Genomic DNA, 8,557 nt, shown 5'->3' with positions numbered 1-8,557 from the left:
AGTGATGTCGCGGGCGTGATCTCGCTGGAGCAGCTGTCATGTCGCGGGCGTGATCTCGCGGGAGCAGCTGTCATGTCGCGGGAGCAGCTGTCATGTCGCGGGCGTGATCTCGCGGGAGTAGCTGTCATGTTGCGGGCGTGATCTTGCAGGAGCAGCTGTCATGTCGCGGGCGTGATCTCGCGGGAGCAGCTGTCATGTCGCGGGCGTGATCTCGCGGGAGCAGCTGTCATGTCGCGGGCGTGATCTCGCGGGAGCAGCTGTCATGTCGCGGGCGTGATTTCGCGGGAGAAGCTGTCATGTTGCGGGCAGGATCTCGCTGGAGCGGTAAGGAGAGAGAGAGAGAATTTTCATCCAGCAGCGACACTTGATTCAGGGTTAAAAGGGGAAAATGCGGATCCGGACAGCAAAAAAACGTTGCATGGTCGGTGATCTCAGCGGACGCCACAATTTTGGCGGATCCGCACAAATACGGACACAACGGACGATCATCAGTCAAAATCCGCCGATAATGAAAGTCAAAGGGGAAAAAAACGGATCCGCAAATAAAAATGGCGGATCCGTTTTTTTGGGCAAATCGGCGGATCTTGACTGATTGTGAAAAACTGAAGTGTGAAACAGTCCTTAGCCACACGGGGAGTGTCGGGATTGACGGAGTGCTATTTGTCTTCTGAGTGCAGATTTTCCTAGAATAGTTTGCGGACTCCATATACATGGCCCTAAGTGCTAGAAAAGCAGAATACCCCCTCAATTGACAACACTTTGGAAATTATACCCCTTTGGGGTATTGACAATTTTGATTCCATGGGTGTTTTCCTGAAACAAGCAATAGTGGATGTTGCTGAACGTAAATTGCAACCTGCCATTGTAGTGACCAGTACCTTTTAGTGACCAGTACATTGTAGCCACCAGTACATTGTAGTGACCAGCTTATGCTTCTGGAGACACGCACCCATAAGGTAAGCTGTTATTGCTGCAGAAATGTCAAACATGTGGATGCCAAATGTGTTTAGACACACTGGGGCTCAGAAGTAAGACGCACATTTGGATTTAGGAGCGCAGAATTCACTGAATTGCTTTTTGGGGGTGAGGAGCTATTTCGCTTTTCCTGAGCCTTTGTACTACCGTAATGTGGAAGCTCTCTATATTACCATTAACAGATGACGGAGGTGAATGGGGACTTGCTTTTTTGTGGATTGAGCTGAAGCTTTTACATAACGTTTGGAATCACAGTTATCCGGCTCTCTACGCTGACCACTTACTTTGGGGTTTCCATCTAAATCTGAATGACGTGATTCAGATGAAACCCTCAATGAATGCATTCACTATATTTAGGCAGCAAAGTTACTCTGGACTCCATCTGGCATTTGTTCAGCGATGTCCTTTTCAGAAGTGCACAAAACTGTGGCCAACTGAGCTTTTCTGCATGCCTTAAAAGGTTGACACTTCCGGATCACAGGTCCTATGGCATCCACAGTGCATTCATCTGCCTCATTTCAGGAATCTTTCACTGGGGGTTCTGTCTGAATCACGTATTTCAGAGCCGAGCCTTACTGCGATCTTTGGGAGGCAAAATGAATAAATCAACAGTAGGTGAAGAATTGGTTTTATTTATTTTTTATGCCGTTCCTCTTGCAGTATAAGTGATTAGATGATTTTATGCTTTGGATGGGTGAGATTACAGTAATACCAGATTTATATTGGGTTTTTATGTTTGACAGCTATCACACACTAAAAGATGCTTTTTATTGCAAAAACGAGTTTTTGCATCCCCATATTTAGACAGCTATAATTTTTCCATATTTTTCCATATTTTGTCTGACACAGTCACGTGACAGCTTTTTTTTTGCGGGACAAGTTGACTTTTTTATTGGTTTTGATCGCTTTCTATTCCGATTTTTGGGAGGCAGAATGAGCAGATACCAACAATTCATGAATTGTTTTTGCTTTTTTTAACGCCATTCCTCGTGTGGTAAAATTGATAAGGCAGCTTTATTCTTTGGGTCATTACAATTACAGCGATATCACATTTATATCATTTTTACACAATGAAAACTATTTTATAGAAAAAAATTATTTTTGCATCGCTTTATTCTGAGAGCAATAACTTTTTTATTTTTCATCTCTTGGAGCTGTATGGTGTGTTTTTTTTTTTTGAAAATGACATTTTTAGTGATACCATTTTTATTTACATTCATATTTTTGATCGTGTTTTATTGCACTTTTTGTTCAGTGGTATGATGGTACAGTATAGTTTTTTGCCTCGTTTTTTATTTACAGAGTTTACTGGTTTATAGGTCGGGTCGTTTCAGACGTTGCAATAACAAATATGTGTACACGTGTATTTTTTTTTCTTTTTACATAAATGTATTTATTGGATTAATATTTTTTTCATTTTTTTGTTCTTTATTTTTAAATATTTTTACAATTTTCAATCTTTTTTTTTACTTTTTTTTTCATTGTCCCACAATGGGACATCATCTTTACACTGCCATATCACTGAACTGATACTGTGCAATGCTTCTGCACTGCAGAGCATCAAAGCAGTGTCTAACAGGCAAAGAGGAGGCAAGTCAGCATCACGTTGTACTGATGGGAACAGACAGGGAGCTCACTCCCTCAGCAATGCTCCTTGATGTCACTGTCACTATTGATAGTGGCATCACAAAGGTTAAATGTTTGTGATCGTGGGCGTTGCTGCAGGGTGGCAGCTCTCATATAGAGCTGACAACTGCACTCACTCAGAGTGAGCCCGCTCATTCGGGAGGAAGTATATGTACAGTGGTTTGCAGGAACGCAGCTCCGGCAGCGACGCACACATACGTCACATGTCAGGAAGGGGTTAATGCTGCACCAGCAGATAGTGGTATGGTATGTAGCACACTGTTTCATCTGCAGCAATGACTCTCCCTACACTATTTCCGGGTCCAATGCACCCAACTTGATGTCACTGAGTCTCATATAGATCATATGACGCTATGCGACCAGCCAATCACTGCAATGCCACAGCATTACCATTATTGGCAGGTAATCTCTGCAAGTTTAGCGGCTGAAAAGCAGCTGCAAAACATGTGGGGCGGGGAATTGAGCATGGCGCACGAATACCCAGATACTCGATCCAGTACCAAGCGTCTCAAGCATCGAGATTGTCATGAACCGGGGGGGGGTGGTTGGTTGCCCCCAGTTCGTCAGAGATTTATTATATCTCACCTTCCAGTTCCGGTTTGGAACTTGCAGCTCTCTGGCGCCCCCCTTACCCTCAGGTCAGTCAGGGAACTACACATAGGACAAGTAGTCTCCAGAAAGGCAGCCTTGCTGTGCACTGGCTATTGGGCACACTGCAGTGAGGGCAGTATGAATATTCCCAGTCTCAGGCGGGAAATACCCATAGAAACCTCAGTCCGTTACTCCCAGAGTCTCCCCAAGTCCCCAGAACACTCGCTGCCACCAGCTCCTAGTTCTTATATGAATCTCGGGTCAGGAGCCAACCTTCTAAGTAGAGTGAATTTTGCACAGAGGACATGGCAAGTAAGCTTATAGAGCAAGGAAAACAGAACTAGTAAATATTATAGATTTTACTCCAAAAAGAATAGGCAGTGTTTACAAAAGTACAAAAGATGTTACAAAGAGAGACAGATGCAGTATATACAACAATTATAAAATAAAAATGGATTAAGGTATGAACTTACAGTGATCAGTCAATGGCACACCATGTGGAGATGGGGAAGGGGTTCCCAAAGGCAAAGATTCAGTCCCCAGAATGTATGGTATATGCTGAGGACTGAACAACCTGCAAAATGGCTGTCCATGCTTAATAATTAGCCCATAAGCTTAGGGACTTCCCCATGCTGACCTCACCGGGTGGCTGGATATGCCCCTTTTGAAAAGTTATGAAAAACCTTCTATTGGCCATAACTCTTGGGGAGAAACTCGTAGAGGGACGATGGAAGTATTATATGTCTGCTTACAACATCATCTTCCATTTGAGACTAAACAAATCTATTACGGGGAAGCAGATACCCGTTTCTCAGTTCCTATTGAGCAAGGAGATCCAAAAATGCTGTGGTGAATAGCGCTAATGATGTAGATCTCAAAAATATAGGTTTCTTGCATATATGAATAATCGGTGCTATTATATTCAACTTTGCAGGAACAAAGAGAACATGTGCTTCAAGAACTAATCCCAACCAGTTCAGGGTCGTAACTGCTCTTTGTGCTGTTGGCACACTAGGCTCATGTTACACAGCTGTATGCAGGGGAGAGGGAGGGGGCCGCAGGTTGTGAAGGGGGATCGTTGCTGGAGCATGTGATTCACAAAACCAAGGAGATGTAGCAGAGCTTTGTATGTGTGACTAGAGCACTAAGAAATTACATCATATTCCTGACAGGGATGCTCAACAGAGTGGCGAGCAGTGCCAAGCATGCTCGCCCATCACTAGTCCTCATGATACAGTGGTCGTTATGTATAGATTGCTGCCAGGTATAAGGCCATCATATATAAGGTGCATGTTAGAAATATTTTGCTCTCTAGTGCACGGAGCTGATCGCTGTTTGGACTTTACAACCACTTTGCTGCACCCATTGAGGTAGAAGGTTAAAACTGCCATTGTAGCTTCATTTCCTATGGCTTTACTCAAGCTTTACAAAGGTCGTTGTTTGAGAGTTCACATATAATTAGATTTGATGTGTTGCCATAAAGATGAGAAGGACAGTTCAGCGCAGAGAACAAGTTCAGTGACCACCCTGCCGTCCTGTGAGCACAGCACTTGTAATGGTTCATTTACACAGGCAGATTATTATTACCTATAACAAGCTGCGACAGACTCTGCACATGTCTATGGTCACTTAAGGTCCTGTTGAGGCCAATGCAAACTGTATTGGGACAGAACGATATAATGTGCTGCCGATAACTAGCAAGGAAGCTGTAAAGGTTGGCCAGGGCCCTGGCGTCCCTTCACAGACACACTGCAGTGCTCTTGTAGTACACATGCCTCCGCATTCCTGGCGCTGCTGTGGACCACCCTCCTTTTAGTAGGGTTGCCTGTGGCTTCATGGAAATGAACAGAGACACTGTCCCGGTAAAACTCGAAATGCAAAACTTTACTTTCAGTTCTTCTCAGCACATCCAGATACATACCATCATCTATATCAGTTTCCAAGTTACACAATACTGCATCTTTCCCTTCTCCTCTCTCCCTGTCATACGACTCGAGATCGGGTTGTACCACACTGCACATTTTCCCGGCATCCTTGTTGTGTAAGCTCACTGTATACAAATCCCTCATCCGTTTTGCCCCGGCACCAAGGGAGTCCACCCAAGCTAGCAATCTCCACATACTGAGTAATCCGCCCGTCTGTCCTGCCATGCACTGTACTGCAGTCTTCTTTAGTGGGGAACTCTATTCCCTTCTTCTGAGGAAATCGGTCCCCTAACACCTCAGCTGTCACTTCACTAGCTGGCACGCTGTCTCTGGATGGCTGGGTACTCTCTCTTTAATGTTGTGGGGTGGCTCGGGCATATCGCCCCACCTGAGCACTGAGGGCTCCCAACCCTGACCGAACTCAAAACAGGATACCCTGCTACCTAACTCCCCAGCTAACCCCTCCTATGTTAACTATTCACATGGTGACTAGACTGAGGACTCTGTACCCCCATATAGTGGCTTGAGTACTAACTGCACTGTCCCTATAATATACATTGTGCAGTAAGAAGATACATCTATCAACATATATACATATTTGTGGTGCCCCTGAGGCTGTCGCCACAGAGGTACTGCACCTCCTCCTGAGGTGTGGTGCCCCACCATCCAGGTAAGTTGGAGGCTCCTGATCATGCTCCAACACCTGCATCCCACACAACATGGTAGTTCAGCAAAGCCACACTGCGGCTCCCTGCTTGGAGTGTAGCAGAGCACCTTTGGTGGCTCCCTGCTTGGAACACGAAACGTGCTGGGAGGCGGGTGAAGTTAGAATACATAAAAGAGCGGGAAGGGTTAGGATTTGAGGTCAGTCAGTCGGAGAGTCACTCAGAGAGGAGTGAGGAAAGAAGATCCCTGAGAGAGGGATGGAGGAAGGAGGTGCTGCAGCAGATCTCAGTGACCTGGGTCTGCTCGCATGGGAAAGGAAAGAAGGAGAAAGACATTGAACTCAAACCTGATCTTCCATAAGAAGGAAAGACTAGTACGGAACGTAGGAGTAAACAGGAACAGAGGATGTGGGTTAGAGGAAGGACCCTGCCTAGAAGTTCTAAGCACAAGGCCGGGGCCCGGTCCCCGAGGTTGTATGGATACTAATGGTCCTACAGCAGACACCGGTGGAGTAGTGGGCTGTAAATGCACTACTCCCATCTAAGACTTGGGGGCACAACAGCAACCTTGATAGTGAGCCGGGACTCAGGAGTAAGGAGTCCCCGAAGCAGGCTACAGCTGTCTGCCGTACAAGTAGAGTTCTTGGGAACATCTGTCAGGAGGCACTCCAGTGTAACTCAGTACTGGGAGTACTTCACACTTAAAGGCGCTATAAGAGGAGACGTTCAGAAAGGCACATGTTGGCGGAGCGTTGGAAGGGAGCATTCCATCTGGCCTGGAGGTTGATTGAGCTTCTGACCCGGAGGACACAGCACGGAGGCAGGCACCTGTACGTGTACTACAGACTGTGAGTAAAGCTTTGGAACTACAAGCCCTGGTGTCTTCCATTGATTCTTGCACCAACACACCCAGCACCGCTACATCTGGGTACCAGCTTCTACACCGCTTGTGCCTTTCCTCTACCCCTACATCTACACTGCCCTGGGGCTACAGCTCCACCTGTGGGGAGCTTCACCATCTTGGCTGCAACGCACCACCAGCCCCAGAGGATCTGCACGCAGCGTCGGCTCAACATCTCACTTGCCGAACACCACAGGTGGCGTCACGAACTATTCCATTAATTACATTCCACCATTCAAACTTCCCCTGTTAATTGGGCGCCCAGGGCCACGGACCGGGTCACCGCTGCTGTGACACATCCCTCCGACGCCGGCCCTGTACAGAGTACCCCACAGCCCTGGGAGGGCGACCCATATTTAACAAAGCATAATACACAATTATGTATCAACGAAATCTATAAGCGTATTTACATATGTTAGTAACACAGGGAACTTAAAGGGGTAAAACCTCCAACCCCTTACATAGCCAACTTGACTTTTATTTATTCTGGACAGCTTATCAAAAAATCACGGACAGAAAATATTTTTTAAGGTATATTTGAAAAATCATAATAAATCATATGATTGTAAGTGATCCATGTCTACAACCCCCTAAAAAAAAATCAACTTTTTTTCATGGACATGGCAAAAAAGTTCTCTATTGTAATTTCTGGCTTATCGGCATCCCTGATAATTACGACTTAATGGTCGACATAAACGGTGAATGAGGACGAATGCAGAAAGTACATTATGAAATGGTGCATGGACACCGCTGATCTTCTTTTTCCATTATGCATATGAATCATATATATGAATACTTGGATCTGTGTATCTGCTCGTCCTACATCACCTTCCAGATGGCAGATAGCATGCAGGTATTAAAACCTAAGTCATGATCCCATACATCTCAATAGTTAATACCGTGGTTATTTAACTACAATGGCCCCAAAATATAAATTAGCAAATTCCAAAAAGTCCTGACACTCACCCGATGTTGAATAAATCCTTCTTCTGTGGTTCCATATATTGTTTAATTTATCACAGTTATAGGAGTTCATTATTTGAGAAGATTAGAGTATCACATTTTTTTCTATAAAAAAAATAATATAAGTAGAATTACATTACTGATTAAATACAATTGTTATTTATTATTTGGATGAATAATTTGGTCTTTTTGAGCTGCTCTATAAATGTTTGTTTTTTCTGTTTTTCTCCTTTTTAGTTTACTGTAAATGGGAATCGCTATGTGATCTTAATAATGATCATTCTGTGAATAATATTGGAGATCGAATTTATGTATGCCACACTTATGAAATTTTGTTTTTTACTTTTATCCGTTCGCTATTGTTTATTCTGCATGATACTTGTTTGATTTATTTTCATAGAATCATAGAATCGTAGAGTTGGAAGGGACCTCCTGGGCCATCTGGTCCAACCCCCTGCTCAAAGCAGGATTCGCTAAATCATCCCAGTCAGATGTCTGTCCAGCCTCTGTTTGAAGACTTCCATTGAAGGAGAACTCACCACTTCTCGTGGCAGCCTGTTCCACTCATTGATCACTCTAACTGTCAAAAAGTTTTTTCTAATATCTAATCTGTGTCTCCTCCCATTCAGTTTCATCCCATTGCTTCTAGTCTTTCCTTGTGCAAATGAGAATAAAGTTGATCCTTCTACAATGTGACAGCCCTTTAGATATTTGTAGACAGCTATTAAGTCTCCTCTCAGTCTTCTCTTTTGCAAACTAAACATTCCCAAATCCTGCAACCTTTCCTCATAAGACAGGGTTTGCAGACCGGTCACCATTCTGGTCGCTCTTTTCTGAACTTGCTCCAGTTTGTTGATGTCTTTTTTAAAAAGTGGTGCCCAAAACTGGAC

Source organism: Dendrobates tinctorius, unplaced genomic scaffold (genome assembly GCF_039654945.1).
Source record: "Dendrobates tinctorius isolate UK_male_01 unplaced genomic scaffold, ASM3965494v1 ptg000065l, whole genome shotgun sequence".
Taxonomy (NCBI): domain Eukaryota; kingdom Metazoa; phylum Chordata; class Amphibia; order Anura; family Dendrobatidae; genus Dendrobates; species Dendrobates tinctorius.
This window is presented reverse-complemented; position numbering follows the sequence as displayed.